This window comes from Rhinoderma darwinii, chromosome 1 (genome assembly GCF_050947455.1).
Source record: "Rhinoderma darwinii isolate aRhiDar2 chromosome 1, aRhiDar2.hap1, whole genome shotgun sequence".
In the NCBI taxonomy this organism is placed as follows: domain Eukaryota; kingdom Metazoa; phylum Chordata; class Amphibia; order Anura; family Rhinodermatidae; genus Rhinoderma; species Rhinoderma darwinii.
The window spans coordinates 343,526,066-343,548,108 of record NC_134687.1 but is presented as its reverse complement, the minus strand read 5'-3'; positions in this window follow the sequence as shown (position 1 = coordinate 343,548,108).

The following is a 22,043-nucleotide window of genomic DNA, read 5'->3' as shown; positions in this document are numbered from 1 at the left end:
TTTTTTTTTTTAGTAAAAAGCTCAATTAGTATTGTATAGAGAAGAGTATTCTCTATACAGAGCAGCTATATCTTCATGGTCGGAAATCACATGCTTCAACTGCAACACAAAGTGTTAGAATGGTGCTTGTGGGGCCCCGTCCTAGAAATTGGGACCCCCATCTATCTGACATTTATGACATATCCTGTTGATATGTCATAAATGTCCCTGATGGGAAAACCCGTTTAATTACTAATGGAGTCAACGACTATTTTTTTTCTAATTTAGTAATAAGATGTACCCCATTTCATAATTGTTTCTACAATTGATATAGGTAGATCTTATATTGAAAACCGGTCTTGTTAATAGTATTCAAAAGTATCTTTGCCTAATCTTGGAAACTAGGTGAGTAAGGATAAAGAGCATAGTTAAAATTGACCGGTTCTTTTTGCTTTTACATTTCATTTATTTTGTGTAAATGTCTACAGTGGACTGTTAAGAATCTGGTTGTAACTTAAATAGAATATATGCAAAGAAATAGTCTGATAATTAATATAAGCAGGAAAAGAAAGAATAATTAACAATGTCTGAGAACAACCCATAAATAAGTGTTTCACACAGGGCTGCATTATTCTTCATGCCTTTAGGCTTTACAATTATGTAAGGAGAACCTGAATGGTTCGAGCAACATGAAAGCCATTCTGGCTTTTAACTGTGAAATTATGGCAGAACATATTTTGCCCCTGCCTTTCATAAGATTAAAAGAACAGAAGTAGAACAACATGCTCTTAGTTAACATATTTTTGCATACACGTGTCACATGCTATTTTTTATTTATATATTTCCTTTCTTTTACAATTAAAAGATTCAGTTTTTCCTTTTCACTAAACCTGCACTAACAGGCAGCAAAACAAATGATGAACAAAACATTAGAATGTTAAAGAAAACAATGGAAACAGTTGGAGATAAGAAGGTATCATTTAATAAAAAGCTAGAATGGTTTTGTAGGAACGGTGCAATTTGCTAAGCATGCCTGATCTTTACCTATCCCACATGAATAACAATGCACAATGTTGTAGCTCACAGGAGACCTCTGATTTCTGCCAGCTTAAACAGAATGATTGGAAAGTGAATCATTTCCTGCCATTTTAATTCAGAGCTGAATTCAAGGTACAGAAAGATAAGGTCATACAGACAACGATCTGTCTCCAGAAAGCTATCAAAATCGGAATGCTGCTTTAGGAGGAAGCTTAATTGAAAGACATAGGCTTTGTTACTGGGATGAGACAAGACTGCAAAGTCGGTGAAGGCCAGCAGCCATTGTCCACCATTTTCGTAATGTAGTTATGGTGAAATTCTAATAATATACTGTGCATTCATACTGCTTTATATGTATATGTATTGTGCTGAATTAAATCAGAAGAACAGCTGCAGACTGAAAGCTTCTGTGCTGAAGAGCTAATCTGAAGCTTAAACTCAAAGGTGCCTCTAAATGGGGACATTTGAGAAACACCAATGTATAAAACATCTGTCTAATGCCAAGCACTATATGCATGAACAGAATGTACTTGTATATTATTCATCTGTCTACTGTAATATGAAACATCAGATACAGTATGCAATACAGAGCTTATATCATTATCCTTAAAAAATAACATAATACAAAAGTATTCATATGAAAGGAACTAATGAAGTAACTGTATTAATAATATACTCAGACTAGTCTGCAATGTTAGGGTGAGTAGAATTAGTCAAAAATCACATTAGGCCTTAGATGGCTTTTACATAGCGCTCTTCTATCACATATCCAAAAAACAAGTAAGTAGTAGTAGTAACTATGAATATAAAGGCTGTATATGTACTTTACAGATAAATTAGATACACCCATGACATACATCATTCGCCAAAATTTGCATGCCTCTAACCAATATTCTAAAATGAGGATTAGGATATGTTAGGAAAGCGAGCTTCTGTCATTGTGTAAAATATAGTATTATTGAAGGAGCGTTACTTTAAAACGTAGGTTGCATTGGATGATACCTATAAAACAACCAACATAAACAAGTCCACCACTCAAGAAGCCATAGAGACCATCACCCATTTAGAGCAACAGAACTAAAAGTAAGCTCAGCATAGCAAACACATGTGACCAATCTGGTACCATGTAGGTCACTACACTTACCTGCTATTCTCTCTTTTATATCTCTCTTAAAATAGGACACCAGACCCAAAAAGGGTGACCCTCTGCACAGACCTTACACATTTTGCTATAGTGTCCATATTCACAGGAAAAAGGCAATGTCAACAAACGGTCCACCAACTTTGGTGCACTGCAATGGGGAGCCATTGTGCTCCTACATATACCAATTTAATCCTAAACTGGGGGTATAGTATCATAATCTTCACAGATGAAAAGATCGAGCTGAACTCCCCAATATTGTTCTGGGTATATATAGTGATAACTTTTTTGTGATGTGGAATATCACCCAAGACTATTTTCTAAAATTTAAAGAAAGATTGAACGTTAATAATATTGGACTAGGAGATTTGCTTTGGAGATTTATGAAAGGGCATTTCTCATCTTAGATGACTTGATTAAACATACAGATTAAAAATGAAACATGCAATGCAAAACAAGGTTCTATCAGGGCAAGGAGCATATGAATATCAAAGCGTTTAGCAATGATATATAACCACAGAATGGATATTGATGATGTCAGAATACATACAAAATTATTATAGGGAAAATCCCCATGCATGTATTAGAAAAAGCAGGGATCAAAAACCAAAAGTATTGTAAGAGAGACCAATTTGTCTAAATAATGTAAAGAACCCATGGTAAGTATACTAATAATTCAAAGAGTAATTGTAAATAGCCTGACATGTCTGAATAAAAATATTAGAGACGTAAACCTACCCATATTGTTGCTCCTGCACTGTAGACACCAGACCGGACGCGCGTTTCAGCGGGATGCTTTCGTCCGGGGGTGGTGCCTCCCCATCAGTCTAATCAGGTGAGGGAAACAGGGAGTTCCTACTAAAAATTGGATGACCTCTATGTGGCGTCATGCGCTGGGTGTGAAGATGTCCATTGATCTACTTCCGGTGTCGCATCATCGGGAGGGGCCGAGAGAGAGAGCAACGGTCGACGTCACTCAAACTCCGCCTGTCTCAATAAAGACACGGGACCACAAGACATCCCGGACACTCCTACCAAATTCGTAAGCGCTTGTATCCATGAGTTATCAGCAAAATGAAAAGACCCAGCACATGATCGGACATATGTAACAGTAAACTAAAAATGCATATAGAGCAAATAAGGTAAAGACTAGACTTGTACATCAGGTAGATATCACTAACATAATAAAAATGGGATCAAACCAAAGATGATAAAGAAAATGTGAACAAATGTGAACAATGAATAAAATGTTGAAAATAATAATAAGATGTGTTGTGAAAAATAAGAATTAATTTATTGTGTACAAATGTGATTGTCAATCAAAAAAATATAATAATAAACTATATATATATATATATATATATATATATGTGTGTATATATGCAGATGCACACAAATATATGTAAATATAAAAAATTAAAATTAAAAAATTACAAATGGTGAAAAAAACAAATAAAGATAGTCAAAAATGCAAAATGTAAAAATAAAACTTTATAAGTATTACGTGGAAAAAAGACGAGAATATGACACAAATATCTCCTAAACACAAATACTGTGTTATGGTGTCGCATGAAAAATGGTGATATAGAATAGATGAATAAGACATCATTGGTAGTCTATTTTTATCCAAAGTCGGATCTTCACAATTTATTTCTCATATTGTACGAGCTTATCAGTCAAATATGGGATTAAATCTTCGCTCCATCTATATGCAACAAATTTACAAAAACAGAAGCCTATTAAAATACATACACAAGAAAACTATATAAACATATTTTAAAAATTATTAAAAAGTTGATCCTCTGGAGGTCCATGGTCATAGAAAAGGAGCGAAACTGAGAACCTCATTCAACCCATGTGGACGCATGGTACTGAGAGTCCAAATCCATTTTGATTCACATTGTGCCAATTTTTGGCGTATATCACCCCTCCGAATGCCAACTTCGATACAGTCAATGCCCCTTACATTTAGATTCGTGGGATCACATGAATGGTGAGTCTTGAAATGTCGAGCTACCGATTTTAGAGTTTCCAAGGTTTTACTTCGGCCGCTCCCAAAATATCTCATGCATGCTCCCTCACACGCACTCTAAATTCCCTGGAAGTAAGGCCAACATATACACCGCATTCCAAATTATTATGCAAATGTCATTTTTCGCTGATTTTCCTAAATAGTCGATGCAAATGACAGTCAGTATAATCTTCAAGCCATCAACCGCTGGAGTATAATGCAAATTTTATTGAACAAATCTCCTAATGATAACAGATTTTTTTTTAGAAGTAAAAAAACTCAATATGCTCTGTTTCAAATTATTATGCACAACAGAGATCAAAACATTTTAAAGGTTGTAAAGAGAAGTAAAATGGTAATTTGTTGAATTTGCAGCATCAGGAGGTCATATTTACAGAAATTACAGAAATCAAAAGCTCTTTCAATAAAAAAAAACTTAACAGGCCAAGTTACATGTTAACATAGGACCCCTTCTTTGATATCACCTTCACAATTCTTGCATCCATTAAATTTGTGAGTATTTGGACAGTTTCTGCTTGAATATCTTTGCAGGATGTCAGAATAGCCTCCCAGAGCTTCTGTTTTGATGTGAACTGCCTCCCATCCTCATAGATATTTTGCTTGAGGATGCACCAAAGGTTCTCAATAGGGTTGAGGTCAGGGGAACATGGGGGCACATCATGAGTTTCTCTCCTTTTATGCCCATAGCAGCCTATGACACAGAGGTATTCTTTGCAGCATGAGATGGTGCATTGTCATGCATGAAGATAATTTTGCTACGGAAGGCACGGTTCTTCTTTTTGTACCACGGAAGAAAGTGGTCAGGCATAAACTCTACGTACTTTGCAGGTCATTTTCACACCGTCAGGGACCCTAAAGGGGCCTACCAGCTCTCTCCCCATGATTCCAGCCTAAAACATGACTCCGCCACCTCCTTGCTGACGTCGCAGCCTTGTTGGGACATGGTGGCCATTCACCAACCATCCACTACTCCATCCATCTGGACCATCCAGGGTTGCACGGCACTCATCAGTAAACAACACGGTTTAAAAATGAGTCTTCATGTATTTCTGAGCCCACTGCAACCGTTTCTGCTTGTGAGCATTGTTTAGGGGTGGCCGAATAATAGCTTTATGCACACTTGCAAACCTCTGGAGGATCCTACACCTTGAGGTTCGCGGGACTCTAGATGCACCAGCGGCTTCAAATACCTGTTTGCTGCTTTGCAATGGCATTTTAGCAGCTGCTCTCCTAATCCTATTAATTTGTCTGGCAGAAACCTTCCTCATTATGCCTTTATCTGAACGAACCCGTCTGTGATCTGAATCAGCTACAAATCTTTTCACAGTATCATGATCACGCTTAAGTTTTCTTGAAATATTCAATGTTTTCATACCTTGTCCAAGGTATTGCACTATTTCACACTTTTTGGCAGCAGAGAGATCCTTTTTCTTTCCCATATTGCTTGAAAACTGTGGCCTGCTTAATAATGTGGAACGTCCTTCTTAAGTAGTTTTCCTTTGATTGGGCACACCTGGCAAATTATCACAGGTGTCTGAGATTGATTACAATGATCCAAAGAGCCCTAAGACACAATACCATCGATGAGTTTAACCACTAGGCGCAAGAGGACGCAACTGTATGTCCATGTGGCCAGTGTCTTAAGGCACAGGGACGTACAGTTACTGCGTGGTTCTCAGTGCACACTGTCGGCGACAGTGTGCACCGGGAACCAGGAGGCCAGCTGTCCCTGACAGCTGACACTCCACTGTATGCCGATCAGCGGCTTATTTCCGCTGATTTCGGCAATTAACCCCTTGATTGCGGTGATTGATTGCAATCACCGCATTCAGGGGTTTCTAGCTAATCGGCAGACCTCACGATGAAATCGTGAGGTTTGCAGATGGCTAGCATGGCGATCGGAGGCCAAGTAATGGCCTCCGTGTCTGCCATGTACGGAAGCCTATCAGGATCAGCCTCCTGATAGACTTCCTGTCAGAGTGACAGGACGTCACTGCCGTTCGCGATGCACACTGTCGATGACAGTGTCTGTGACAGTGTCGGCGACAGTGTGCATCGAGAACCGGGAGGTCAGCTGTCCCTGACAGCGGACACTCCACTAGTTGCCAATCAGCGGCTCATTGCCGCTGATTTAGGCAATTAACCCGTTACATGCGGGGCTCGATAGCGATCTCCGCATGTACAGGGTTTGTAGCACATCAGCAGCCCCCATGCAATTGTGGGGGCTGCTGATGCTTGTGATGGCACCCGGGGGCCAGACAATGGCCCCCGGGTCTGCCATGTATGCAAGCCTTTGAGGATCAGCCTCTGGCTGGTCCTCGTAGACTAACTGTCAGAGTAGTGGAATAGGTTACACTACCTAGGTTGTGTAATGTATTCTAGCAGCGATCAAAGCTACAGGAAAAAAAAGAAAGTGTAAAAAGTAAAGAAAAAATAAAAAAAAAAGTTAAAAATGTTTTACAAAAGTGTAAAAAGAAAATATTTTTTTTTTCCTATAATAAGTCTCTTATTATAGGAAAAAAAATGAAACCGTTAAAAAACAGTACACATATTTGGTATCACCGTGTTCGTAACGACCCAATCTATAAAACTATAGTGTTATTTTTACCGCACGGTGAATGCCGCAAAAAAAATAAACTAAAAACAATGCTAGAATCACTATTTTTTGGTCACCACCGATCACAAAATATAGAATAAAAAGTGATCAAAAAGTCGCATGTACCCGAAAATAGTAGCAATAAAAACTACAACCCGTCCCGCAAGAAAAAAGCCCATACACCGCTTTTTTGACTGAAAAATAAAAAAGTTACGGCTCTCAGAATATGGTGACACAGAAAATAAATAATTTTTATAAAGAAGTGATTTTATTGTGCAAACGCTGCAAAACATAAAAAAACTATATACATATGGTATCGCCGTAATCGTACCAACCCGCAGAATAAAGTAAAATTGTCATTTATAGCGCATTATGAACGCCGTAAGAAATAAAGAATTGAAAACGCCAAAATCACTGTTTTTAGCCACCAAAGCTCTAAATAAAATGTAATAAAAAGTGATCAAAAATTTGCATCTACCAAAAAATGGTACCAATAAAAACGACAGCTCGTCCTGCCAAAAATAAGCCCTCACACCGCTCAATTCATGGAAAAATAAAAAAGTTATGGCGTTTGGAAAAACTAAAATGGAAAAGCAAAAAAGGATCAGTCCTGCAAAAGTTAATTAATTTCTATTAAAAAAACAAATTATTACCACATGTGGGGTATTGTCGTACTCGGGAGAGATTGCGTTACAAATTTAGGGCGACTTTTTCTCCTTTATCCTTGTGAAAATGAAAAAATGCAACATTTTAGTGGACAAATATTCATTTTCACAGCCTAATTCTACTAAATTCTGCAAAAGACCTGTGTGGTATAAATGCTTACTAAACCCCTAGAAAATTCCTTGAGGGGTCTAGTTTCCAAAATGAGGTCACTTTTGGGGTGTTTCCACTATTTTGTTCCCTCCAGAGGGTTGCAATCGCGACATGGCACTAAAAACCAATCCAGCAAAATCTGTGCTCCAAAATCCAAATGGCACTCCCTCCCTTCTGAGCGCTGCCGTGGGTCCAAACAGCAGTTTATTACCACATATGGGGTATTTCCGTAATCGGGAGAAGATGCTTTACAAATGTTTGGGTGAATTTTCTTCTTTATTTCTTGTAAATATTAAAAATGTCTATGTTATTTCAGAAAAAAAGTAGATTTTCATTTTCACAGACTAACCCCAATAAATATAGCAAAATACCTGTGGGGTTAAAGTGCTAACTATACCCCTAGATAAGTTCCTTGAGGGGTCTAGTTTCCAAAATGGGGTCACTTTTGGGGAGTTTCCACTGTTTTGGCACCACAAGACCTCTTCAAACTCGACATGGTGCCTAAAATATAATCTAAAAATAAACAGGCCCCAAAATCCACTAGGTGCTCTTTTGTTTCAGAGGCCGGTGTTTCGGTCCATTAGGGCACTAGGGCCACATGTGGGATATTCCTAAAAACGGCAGGACTTGGGCAATGAATATTGAGTTGTATTTCTCTGGTAAAAGCTTCTGTGTTACACAATTTTTTTTATTACAAATGAATTTCGGCAAAAAAAAGAGAAATTTGTAAATTTCCCCTCTACTTTGCTTTATTTCCTGTGAAACGCCTAAAGGGTTAAAATACTTTCTGAATGCTGTTTTGAATACTTTGAGGGGTGCAGTTTTTAAAATGGGGTGATTTATTGGGGTATTCTAATATATAAGGCCCTCAAAACCACTTCAGAACTGAACTGGCCCCTGTAAAAATAGCCTTTTGAAATTTTGTTGAAAATGTGAGAAATTGCTGCTAAAGTTCTAAGCCTTGTAACGTCCTAGAAAAATAAAAGCATGTTCAAAAAATGATGCAAATATAAAGTAGACATATGGGAAATGGTAACTAGTGACTATTTTGTGTGGTATTACTATCGGTTTTACAAGCAGATTCATTTAAATTTAGAAAAATGCAAATTTGTGCAAATTTTCTCAAAATTTTTGTGTTTTTCATGAATAAATATTGAATTTATCGACCAAATTTTTCCACTATCATAAAGTACAATATGTCACGAGAAAACAATCTCAGAATCACTTGGATAGGTAAAAGCATTCCAGAGTTATTACCACATAAAGTAACACGTCAGATTTGAAAAAATCGGCTGTGCCACAAGGCCAAAACAGGCTGCGTTCTAAAGGGGTTCATTGAAAAACTAATAATTAAATGTTTATGACACTTAAATCCAATGTGCATAATAATTTGGAACACGGTGTATTTTAGGGCATGGACATGTGGCATAATAGACGACCGCCTTTGTGGAACAATTGATATGATGTGTAATGGCAAAAGTCTTCTTACCCCTTGCATCCACAAAGGTAGCCGTCCTTTCAATGTTGGGGCATGCAACACAACGTCCACATGGATTGAGACCCCATTTGGGGCCCTTAGTACCAAAGGGAAATTTTTAATTTTTAGGTTGATAATGGCTCCTCACAAGATGATCCTTAAGGTTACGTGAACGTCGAGCAGAAATACTTGGGAATTTAGTCATATATTTCTCGATAGTAGGGACTGTAAGGAGAATGGGCCATAATTGTTTCATAATCGCTCTCATTTGGGACCAGTGTGAATGATAATTGGTTGTAAATTTTACCTGTAATTCATCATTGTTTTTTTATTTTTGGGAATAAGAGATTTTCTCTTTGAGTATTTTTCGCACGATGATATGCTTTTTTTTTATGGATCTCTTGCTATATCCACGGTTCAGAAAACAATTTGTGAGATCATGAGCTTGTTTTTCGAATACCTCGTCTGAGGAACAGATCCTCCTAATCCTCAGGAATTGTTCTGTGGGCACTGCTTGTATGGTCTGCATAGGATGATAGGAAGACCCATGGAGTAGTGAATTCACTGCGGTTGTTTTTCTATATACATCGGTCTGAAGAAAACCATGTATATCCTTAAATAGTCTGACATCCAGGAAATCAATGTGACATTTGTCATATTGATATGTCAGCTTAACATTCAGCTTGTTATTATTTAAATTATTAATGAATTTCTCCAAAGAAGCTGGTGTACCTTTCCAGATGATCAGGATGTCATCGATGTACCTGTCCCAAAAGATGACCTGGTCCATGGAGACATCCTGACCATCCTCCAATAGGTCCCTCTCCCACAGCCCCAGAAACAGATTAGCATATGAGGGTGTACACGCAGCCCCCATTGCTGTTCCCTGGAGCTGTAGGTAGAAGGACCCATTGAATACAAAAAAATTATGTGTCAAAACATATTCAAGTAAGATAAGTATGAAATTGGAGAGCGATGTTTCCACATTCCCCATGGTCATAAAAGAAGCAACTTCCCTCAAGCCATCTGTATGCCGAATAATGGTATATAGTGACGCAACATCACAGGTGACCAATAGCATGTCTTCCTCTATATTAATTCCATCAACCTTCTGTAAGAGATCTGCCGTATCTCGTATATATGACGGCAAATTCTCCACAATCCCTTTAAGATGAAAATCCATGAATGTCAAACTCCCCCTACCTGATATAATTGGTCTTCCCAGGGGAACTGTAGCATTCTTGTAGACTTTAGGAAGTAGATAGAGTGTTGGAATCGTAGGCTTGAAGGTAATCAAAGATTCATTGAGTTCCTTTGTAATAATATTGTTCCATAGAGCTTCATTAACTATCTTCTGTAAATTAAGTCTGTAAGCAGATAGTGGATTATATGTACATTTTTTATAGCAATTTTTATAATGTAGTTGTCAATAGGCTTCAGCTTCATACATGTTGCAAGGCCAGACAACTATATTCCCGACTTTATCGGCCGCTTTAACCCCTTAATGACCAGCCTATTTTAGACCTTTATGACCAAGCCATTTTTTTACGTTTGTCGATCGTCGCATTCCAAGAGCTATAACTTTTTTATTTTTCCGCCAACATAGCTGTATAAGGTCTTGTTTTTTGCGGGACAAGTTTTAATTTTTAATAGCACCATTTTGGGGTACATAGAATTTATTGATTAACTTTTATTAACTTTTTTTGGGGGGAAATAGAAAAAAATCTGCAATTTTGCCACACTTTTTTGCATCCTAAATTTACGCCGTGTACCGTGTTGTATAAATAACACAATAACTTTATTCAGTGGGTTGTTGCGATTGCAACGATACCAAATTTGCATAGTTTTTGTACGTTTTACTACTTTTACACAGTGAAAACACTTTTTTTTTTAATTATTTGTTTTTGTGTCTCCATATTTGAAGAGCCATAACTTTTTTATTTTTTTGCCGATGCAGTTGTATGAGGGCTTTTTTTTTGCAGGGCGACTTGTAGTTTTTATCGGTATCATTTTGGAGTACAATCGACTTTTTGATCACTTTTTATCACATTTTTTTTAAGGCAGGATTCACAGAAAGCATCAATTTTTGCATGTTTTTTTAATTTTGTTTTTTACGACGTTCACCGTGCGGGTTAAATAATGTAATAAGTTTATAGTCGGGGTCGTTATAAACGCGGTGATACCAAATATGTGTAACTTTTTTACTTTATTTTCTTTTTTAATAATAAAGCAGTTTGTAAGGGGGAAAAGTGTTTTTTTCACTTTTTTTTTTCCACTTTTTATTATAAAATGTTTTTACTTTTTTACTAGTCCCACCAGGGGACTTCACTATGCGATCATCCAATCGCATTTATAATACACTGCAATACTTCTGTATTGCAGTGTATTATGCCTGTCCATGTAAAACGGACAGGCATCTGCTAGGTTATGCCAGGGGCATGACCTAGCAGGCATTCACTACAGGCAGACCTGGGGGCCTATATTAGGCTGCCATCGGAGACACAGACACTCGACGATTTTATCGCCTGGTGTCGGTGGGATGAGAGGGAGCTCCCTCCCTCTCTCCAAAACCACTCATATGCGGCGCTCGCTATTGAGCGCCGCATCTGAGCGGTTAAACGGGTGAGATCGATACTAATATTGATCTCACCCGGTTGAACAGGGATGCCCCCGGCCCTCAGCTACCTCTTGCAGCTGAGAGCAAATAGATTTGACAGCTCCCTGCTCTGTTTACTTATTCCGATGCAGCGCCGTAAAAAGGCTATTGCATTGGAATAAAGCCCGTTAGTGGCCACCGCAAAAAACACCATGGGGCGGTCACTAACAAGTTAAAGATAAAATCATCCATTTTGGACAGTTTCTTGAGACTCTGGCGTTGTAAATGTGTAAGGTTATCACATTTAACATTATTCGGTATTCTTTCAAATTCTCTGCTTACTGACTTAACGAACAGATCTATGGCTGGACAAACGTTTAGATTTTACTCTTAAGGCCTCGTTCACACTTCCTTCACCGTTTTAACGGCCGTTTTTGACGGATCCGTGTGCCCGTTTTAGCGGCCGTGTGGGTTCCGTGTGCACTCCGTGTTTACGTTTCCGAGCGCCGAGCATGGTACTGTCCAGGGTGCTGAAAGAGCAGGATTGTTCAGCGCTAGTCATTGTACAGGGTGCTGAAAGAGTTAATGGGCTGCACTGATCGGCGGTAACTCTTTCAGCACCCTGGACAGTGACTAGCGCTAAAGAATGACCATGCTCAGCGCTCGCAAAATACAATTTTAATTAAATAAAAAATTAAAAAAATAAGTTCATACTTACCCAGAACTCCCTGCATTTTCCTCCTGTCCAGCCTCCTGGGATGACGTTTCATCCCATGTCACCGCTGCAGCCAAACACAGGCTGTAGTGGAGGTCACGCAAGACTGGATGATGTCAGAAGGCCGGCCTCCAGGGATGACGCTTTATCCCACGTGACCGCCTCTGCAGCCAATCACAGGCTGCAGCGGCCACATGGACTGCCGCATCATACAGAAAGGTCGGACCGGAGGAAGAAGTGGGACTCGTCACCAAGACAACGACCGGGGTACTTATGAACTGCTTTTTATTTTTATCAGCAGCCTCTTCTCTCTATCAGTGATGGGAGAACCCTATATAGTGGAAAAATGATCAACTTCGGCACAAAATGATAAGTATAAAAATATATACATTTTATTACACATAGACATGACAGAATAAAAAGTCACACAATGAGAAGGCGTCAGCCTATGCAAGACCAAAAGATTGAATACAATGGGCATGTTTATGCATGTTGACCAGATACAAATGCAAATGTGTTAAAAAAACTAAATCAAAATTGGAAAATGAAAAAGTGAAAGATATGAAAAAAAGACATCTGGCGGAAACAAGAAAGTGAAAAGAGAAGTTTTTTGTGTCGGGTACATATAAATGAATAGTTATGCTGAAAGTAGCTCCATAGATAGAATGGTAATAAATGTGTTTAAGTTGCACACATATATAGAGCCACATCAAAACGAATAATAATGGGTGAGATATACCGTATATCTATTCAGTGTGAACGATTAAATATATGTATATAAAGAAATATATTAACGTGGCACAAAAACCCATAAGTGCTCTGTATATAAAGGATATAAACAGCATATGTTTGCATATGTAACACCGTGAACATAAATTTCATACACAGTGAAGGGAAACGGGAACAGGGAAGAAAAGGGAAGGGAGGTAGGAAAAGGATGGACAGGGAGGAGAAGGGAACTGGAAAAAAGGGGGAAGGAGGGGAGAAAAAAAGGTCAAAATACTGATAAATACAATATTCATGACCATATCACATATATATATACATATATATATATATATATATATATATATATATGACTAGATAGGAAGGAACAGAAATATTAGGAAGAGGGACACATCCGTATTCAATAGTATTATTCAAATGGTGTCCAGTTTTTTCTGCAACCTTCCTGTTGAATACACTCAGTCAATCCTTCATTGCTGCTATATATGGCACAATCCTATAGCAAAAGAAGGAAAACAAGGAGAGGGTAATCGGTAACATAGAAAATACGATACATGGAACGATTAAACAACCAGGACCCGCTAGGAGTCAATGGTTATAGAAACGGAGCGAAACTCAGGGATTCATTCAAGCCATGTGGATACATTGTCCCAAGGGTCCATATCCAACAAGTTTCACATTGTGCCAGCTTTTGTTTAACTGCACCTCCCCTCATACCCGATATGATGTGATCAATCCCTCTCACCTTTAATTGAGATGGATCACAGGAATGGTGTATCCTGAAACGTCCGGCTACTGGTTTGAGAACTTCCAAATTGTCCACTTCTGCCGCTCGCTTGATGTCGGACATGTGTTCCCTTATACGGACCTTCAATTCCCTGGATGTGAGGCCAACATAAATTTTAGGACAGGGACATACCGCATAATACACTACCGCTTTTGTGATGCATGTTATCGAGTGAGTGATGTTGTATATTTTTGTGCCTGAGGTATTTGTAAATGTCGATGCTTTTTGTATGTTTGGACATGCGACGCAGTGTCCACAAGGATTGTAGTCCCATTTAGGGCCCTTGGTCCCAAAAGGATACTTAGTTTTAATTGGATCATAGTGGCTCCTCACCAGGTGGTCCCTCAAGTTTTTTGAGCGTCTTGCTGTGATGCTTGGATACCTTCTGATGAATCTCTCCAGTGTGGGGTCTGTCAATAAAATGGGCCAATATCGTTTGAAAATTTCTCTCATTTGTGACCACCTGGAATGGTAGTTGGTTATAAATCTTACCTGTGCTTGTGTATATATCCTTTTCTTTGGAAAAAGGTCATCTCTAGTAGTGTGTTTCGCCCTGTGATATGCCTTTTTAATGGACCTCATGCTGTATCCGCGGCTAAGGAAACAATTTTTTAGGGCCTGTTCTTCAAATAATTTATCGGATGAACAGATTTTCCTAATCCGCAAAAATTGTCCGATAGGGACTGCCTGGATAGTCTGTGAGAGATGGGAAGAAGAGGAGTGTAACAATGAATTTACAGAGGTCTCTTTGCGATACACATCGCTTTGCAAGAAACCATGTGTGTCCTTGATAACTTGATTTTTAGAAATTCTATTTGTTTGCAGTCGAATTTATAGGTGAATTTCAAGTTTAGTGTATTTGCATTCAGATTAGTCATAAATGCATCCAACTAAATGCGTGTGCCCTTCCAGATGACCAGGATGTCATCAATGTAGCGGGCCCAAAAGAGGACCCGGTCCATTGAGTCATCCCAGTCATCCGAAAAGAGATCCCTCTCCCACAGCCCCAGGAACAGGTTGGCATACGACGGTGCACATGCTGCCCCCATTGCCGTACCCTAGAGCTGTAGGTAGTAGTGTCATTGAAGATAAAGAAGTTATGTGTTAAGGCATATTCTAGTATTTTAGTAAGAAATGAACACAAAGGCTTATCAAAGTCAGACATCGAGAGGAAATATTCTGTAGCTCTTACCCCATCACAATGTCTTATACTGGTGTACAAAGACTCCACGTCAATTGTGACAAGGAGCATGTCTTCCTCTATGCTTATGCCGCTGATCTTCTGTAGGAGATCAGAGGTATCGTGAACATAAGAAGGTAAATTAACCACCAGACCTTTAAGATGAAAGTCGATGAATCTACAGACACCTTCAGTAATTCTACCCCTACCTGAGATGATGGGTCTTCCATGAGGGGTTCTTTCATTCTTATGGATTTTTGGAAGCAAGTACAGTGTAGGTACAGTTGGCTCATCAATAAAAAGTGCTGTGAATAGTTCTTTTGAAACAGTATTTTCCTCCACAGCTTGGGAAAGCATTTGGTGTAACTCTGATCTGAAGGACAATAGGGGATTGAAGGTCAGTTTTTTGTAGCATTGTTTGTCACGTAACTGCCTATATGCTTCGGCCTCATACATATGATAGGGCCACACTACCACATTTCCGCCTTTGTCTGCGGCCTTAAACACGTCTTTTATTTTTAGTAGCTTATTCAAGCTCTGTCTTTGCGGCGGAGTTAAATTTTCATGTTTCACACTGCTCGGAATATTCCCGAGTTCTTGAGTGACTGATTTTACAAATAGGTCCACCGCAGGACAGAGGCTGAGAGCAGGAAACTTCTTAGATTTGATTCGAACACATGATGGAATTTTACCTGCAACATCATTCTTGTGCTCATCTAGAAGATCCTCAAGCACCTCCAGTGTTTGTTCTTCCTCGCGAGTGGGAAATAAGTCAATATCGGTGGGTCTGTGGAACCATTTTTTGAATATTAGTGAACAACCAAAGATGTGTAAGTCCTTCACTGCAGAAAACATATCAAAACGGGCACTGGGTGAGAATGTTAGACCCCTTTCTATTCATTCCAAGTCAGTTGCTGAGAAAGTATATGCAGATAAATTGATTACCTTCAAACGGCTACTGTGATCTTGTGTGTCAGGTCTCTTTTTATTGGCCACCTGCCTCTGTGTAAGCTTCCTTTTGGATCGAGTGCCAAAAGGTTGGTTGGATCTGAGGGATACATTTTCTGTCTCACTCTAAGAAGAGACTGATGATATTGAGCGAGTGCGACTACGACCACCTGGTATGGAATTTCTCCTCCATCTATATACTCTATTGTGCTGAAAATCTCAGACATCCCTGGAGAATTTCTTTGATTTAATTTCCTGTATCTCTTTTTCCCATTCAGAGAATTGGATTTCGAGGGTTTGTTTGAATTTCAACATGTTATCAGCTGACATTATTGGGAACAATTGGGCCTGAATGTTCTCAATTTCGATATCCATAGAAACCAATGTTTCCTGATTAAGGCCAGTAAGGAGCTCCATGAATTTCTTGGAGCTGCAGTTACAGACATCTTCCCATCTAGTGATGAAGCCATCGTCACTGATGGAGAAAGACGGGAAAATCTGGATCCTAAAACCCCTTGGGATAAGGCTTCTCTGAATATAATTTTCTAGAAAGGTTTTGTTCCACCAGACCTTCATACGGCGGTGAGGTAGATTCTTATACTTGTTTTGAAGTTCGCTCACGTTTCCACACACATTAAAACCAGACATTGATGATGACTCATCCTTAACCAGTTCAGGACCGGGCTATTTTGAGCCTTCAGGACCAGACACTGTTTAGCCCTTTTTAGCACGCATTAGTTAAATGGCTATAATTTTTTTATTTGTTGGGCTAACGATGTGATTTTTGCGATGTTTTTTTCATAGACAATGCAGGTTTCTTGTTTTATCATTTTTATACATATCCTTTTTGCTATTTTAGAATTTTTATTCATAAAGTTTGAAAATAATAGTAAAAAAATAAGCTTTTTTACGTTTCAGCTATTTATTTTTGGTAATAACATAGTTTTACCCTAAAATAGACCTTTTATTTGTGATCGTCATTGTCTACCGTAAATTTTTATATAATTGGGTCAGCGCTAGCGTTACAACAATGAGTGGCTGGGGGGAAAGTTTTTTTTAGCCCCTTTTCTAATACCGCCAAATCGAAAGCTGTAAGTTCATGTGAAGAGAGATAGGTTAATTACCTTGAGACAATTAGAAGATTCACCCATCTCCGGTTTTCTTTTGTTTGTTCCTTGTCTTTGCGCCATTTGATGTTATTTATATGGTCGCTGACAAGACGTACCTTCTGTTTCACTTTTAGAGGACAATGAGGTGATGGAGGAGGAACGATTCAATGGTGTGGGGTGTTGATTCCTTCTCCATCTATACACCCTTTTTTGTGCAAAATCATTTACATCTCTACTAAATTTCTTCGATTTAGTGTCTTGGTTCTCTTTTTCCCATTCTAAAAATTGCCCTTCCATTGTTTGATTAAACGTTGTCCAATCTTCTGCTGTCATTTTGGAACTCAGTTGTGACTGTATGTTTTAAATTTCTATTTCTAGCTAATCAAGTAACTTTTTATCTAATCCTATCAGGAGTTCCATAAATTTAGAACAACTATTGTTACACACATCCTCCAAGCTGGTGGCAAAGTTTTCATCATCTATGGGAAAAGACGGGAAAATTTGGACTCTCAGACCTCTGGGAATAAGACTTCTTTGTATATAATTCTCTAAAAATACCTTTTTCCACCAAATCTTCTTCGACGGTGGAGTAGGTTCTTATATTTATTTTGAAGTTCGCTAACATTTCCTTGACCATTAAAACCAAGCAAAGATGATTTATTATTAAAAACCTGATCCATTTGGGAGTGCTAGGTGCGTTCCCTAGCTTTGTAATCCATGGATCCTGAAGCACTTGTATCTGTGAGGAACACAGCATTAATTAGATAATACAACCTATTTGTTTATCCAGGGACAATTTGTTTTGCCTGTTATATATATTGTGTCTTGTAATAGAACATCAGGCAGAAAAAAATTTAGTATAACCAAGTAAAACTTGGTGCATTGACCTATTAATTATATATATATAGCCTATAGATAAGGTCAATTAACACAACTTTTTAGAAAAATACAAAATATTCTTTATTGATTACATACATTAAACATACAGTTTAAAAATGAAACATGCAATGCAAAACAAGGTTCTATCAAGGCAAGGAGCATATGAATATCAAAGAGTATAGCAATGATATATAACCACAGAATGGATATTGATGATGTCAGAATACATACAAAATTATTATAGGGAAAATCCCCATGCATGTATTAGAAAAAGCAGGGATCAAAAACCAAAAATATTGTAAGAGACACCAATTTGACTAGATAATGTAAAGAACCCCTGGTAAGTATACTATTAATTCAAAGAGTAATTGTAAATAGACTGAAATGTCTGAATACAAATATTAGAGACATAAACCTACCCATATTGTTGCTCCTGCACTGTAGAGACACCAGATCCGAGCCGCGTTTCGGCGGGATGCCTTCATCCGGGGGTGGTGCCTCTCCAGCGGAGGCTTCTATTTACAATGTTGCTCTCTCTTGGCCCCTCCCGATGACGTGACACCGGAAATAGATCAACGGACATCTTCACACCCAGCGCATGACGCCACATAGAGGCCATCCCATTTTTAGTAGAAAACTCCCTGTTTCCCTCACCTGATTGGACTGATGCTGTGTAAATAGAAGCCTCCGCTGGAGAGGCACCACCCCCGGACGAAGGCATCCCGCCAAAACGTGCGTCGGGTTTGTTGTCTCTACAGTGCAGGAACCTTATCTATCGGCTATATATATATATATATACATATATATATATAAAATTTAATAGGTCAATGCACCAAGTTTTACTTGGTTATACTCTAATTTTTCCTGCCTGATGTTCTATTACAAGACACTGCTTGTATTCTTGTGCTATATTTCATGTTATATTTATACCTGTTTTACTTTGGGCAGTTAAGTTCATTTTCTTGCATTCTAACAGTAAATGTCTATACAGACATGGGGGGGGGGGGTTTACATGTTTTTAATGCTTTGTAGCTCACATGTGTTTTATACTTATGGTCTAAATATGTCTTCGTATGTAGTTTTTGCATTGATATTGGAGTTCATACACACAGTCTTGTCCCTTTCTTAAGTATACTCTACATATCAATTTGCAATATTGCCGCCATTAGAATACATTGTGTGAATTAATTTGCAGTTTTGAGATTTACTTTTGGCAAATTTAAATGGGTAATTGGTGAACAAATTCTTCCATTTTCTACAGACTGGCCAGTCTACGGATTGGTGATTTGGAAGATTTGCAGATTCACTAGTCCATAAGGGAGAATGGTTTACCTAATATGCTCAGGGCAAAACAATTCACCAATCTCTAGTCATTATTATAGGGACCTGTGAACATGCAGCTTCCACATTATGAGATATCAACAAATTTTGGGGAATTTTGATGTAGCCGTTAAGGCAGTCTACTCAATCTTACCCTGAACAGCAGGTTGGCAAGAAGAGGGGGCAGATGAAGAAAACAACACATGACTGCAGGATCAGACTACACACAAAGCTTATTAGTAGTGAGTTTGCAGGGACACACAAACCCAAAGTTGAATACACAAACACAAAATGTTAGGATATTTTTATTTAAATCTGTTTTTAAAGTTTCTTCACTTTTTATATTTGCACGAGTGCATGTTGCTTTTACCATTTAATAAGTTACACCTGCTTTAATTCTAATATGTATCTTATGATAATATGGTGTCCATTTCTGCACCTTGTGCATGTTTTTCTTTTGTTTCTCTTTCTCTGCAAGCCTTGTTTTCTAAGGTCCTTGATAAATATAAAACCAAATCATAATCATTTCAAACAATTTAGCCTTCATGGGAACTGTAAAGTAAACTTTCTCTTCCTTTATCTTTATATACAGTAGTGTTAAAAAAAATGGGAGTAACTTTACAAAAGCAAATAAAGCGCAAAATCATTATAATAACTTTTATTTGCCTAAATGCACTGGATATACGACACATTCAGCTCCAAATCAAAACAATAACATTTATACAGTTTTGTTTATTCCTTTACAGAAAGTAAAGAAAAAGGAACATTAGGCTGTTTGAAAAAATAGCAGGGCCAGCATTTTCTTTAAATACTCAAAAATGTAATTTATATACTAAAAAAATGTTTTCAGATTTCACTTTACTGAACGAATATTTTGTGGCATAACCGTTGTCTCTGAGAACTGCGTGACATCTGTGCTGCATGGAGTCTCTGAACAGGTCTTCCAGTCCCGGACGATTGGACGACATTCACAGTTCTGCATTTATGAGTTTTGCCACATAAACCGGATTTTTTATTTCACCCCACAAGTTCTCTATGGAATTGAGTCAGGGGATTGGGCTGGCCACTCCATTACCTCAATCCTGTTTGTCTGTAACCAAGATGTTGTTCGCTTACTGGTATGTTTTGGGTCATTGTCGTGTTGAAACACCCATTTCAGTGGCATTTCTTCTTCGGCAAAGGGCAACATGATCTACTCAAGTATTTTGATATATTCAAACTGATCCATAATCCCTTGTATGTGATAAATAGGCCCAACACCATGGTATCAGAAACATCCCCATATCATAATTTTTGCACCAGCATGCTTTACGGTCTTCACAGTGTACTGTGGCTTGAATTCAGTGCTCGGGGGTCGTCTGACATACTGCCTGCTGTCACTACACCAAAAAAAAAATGCTTTCGTCATCTTCTGATTGTAGCAGTATATACTGGTAACTTCAGATTTTCTTTGATCTTTCTGGAGGTGATCACTGGCTGAGCCTTTGCCATTTTGACGATTCTTCGATTCATTCGAACAGTAGATCCCTGCTTCCTTCCACGTCTTTCAGGTTTTGGTTGCCAATTCAAGGCATTTGAGATCATTTTAGCTGAGCAGCCTATAATTTGCTTCACTTCTCGATATGTTTTTCCCTCTTTTTAATCAAAGTACATCTTTCATCAGAACAATGTCTGGAACGACCCATTTTCCCCAATATTCCATAAGGAAATGCACTATGACCAACATGTGCAACATTTGCCACCCTCCTACCTTAAATAAGGGCCAAAATTGACACATGTTATTCCACAGAATGAATGACTTCACCAATATAACTCCTCACTGCTATTATTTTGAACAAGCCTCTTACAATGAATGATTCAATTACTCAGAATGTGCGGCATGTCCTAATGTGTGGCTCTTTTTTTTTTCTACTGCACTTACAAGTAAATTATTTACTATGTAGAAATATCACTTCTTCCAAAAACATTGATTTATCTGGTTAATGATGTTGGACTGATATTTATTTTTTTTTTTTAACACTACTGTATATATAAATTCATTTCTGTTGTCTACTGTCTGTTTTTTATGCACGGCTAAACGACTGGCCCAATCTGCACCAAATTTGGCATATAACTAAATCAGGCGCTGTTACAGGAGAATATTGTTCCCATCCAGACAATCTGTCTTATGACCACATAAAATATACCTGGTAAATAGATATAGTATATACTGATATTATTCAGTGGTGTTCACCCTTTGAGGTGGCAGTATGCTCAGAAGCCATTTGGTCATAGATTCTTATCTACTGCCTTATTAGCATTACAATGGACCTCAGTACAGGAAGGAGCCATTGTAAACTGGATGTAGAGACAGCTGAGCATACTGGGATTAGATTTACCTATACTGTACAGATGCACATTGGAAGGTGTATGGGTGGTCATAAGGCGGAGTCAATGGAATGTGTGGGTTCAACCCAGGGATAGGAATATATAGGTCATGGGAAGCTCTTGGTGCGGGCTCTTTCCTGCCAGCCCTGGACGCTCAGCACTTAACATCAGGAGCAAGCTAAGTTATATTATATGTGTGCTTTCTGTGTATGTGTAGAAGTATAATTATATTACAGCAGACTTTATATGTGTACATAGAGATATTATATATGCTGTTTCTGCATGAGTCTCTATATGTACATGTACTAATGGTTAGGCGCTGTATGTGGCTTTGGTT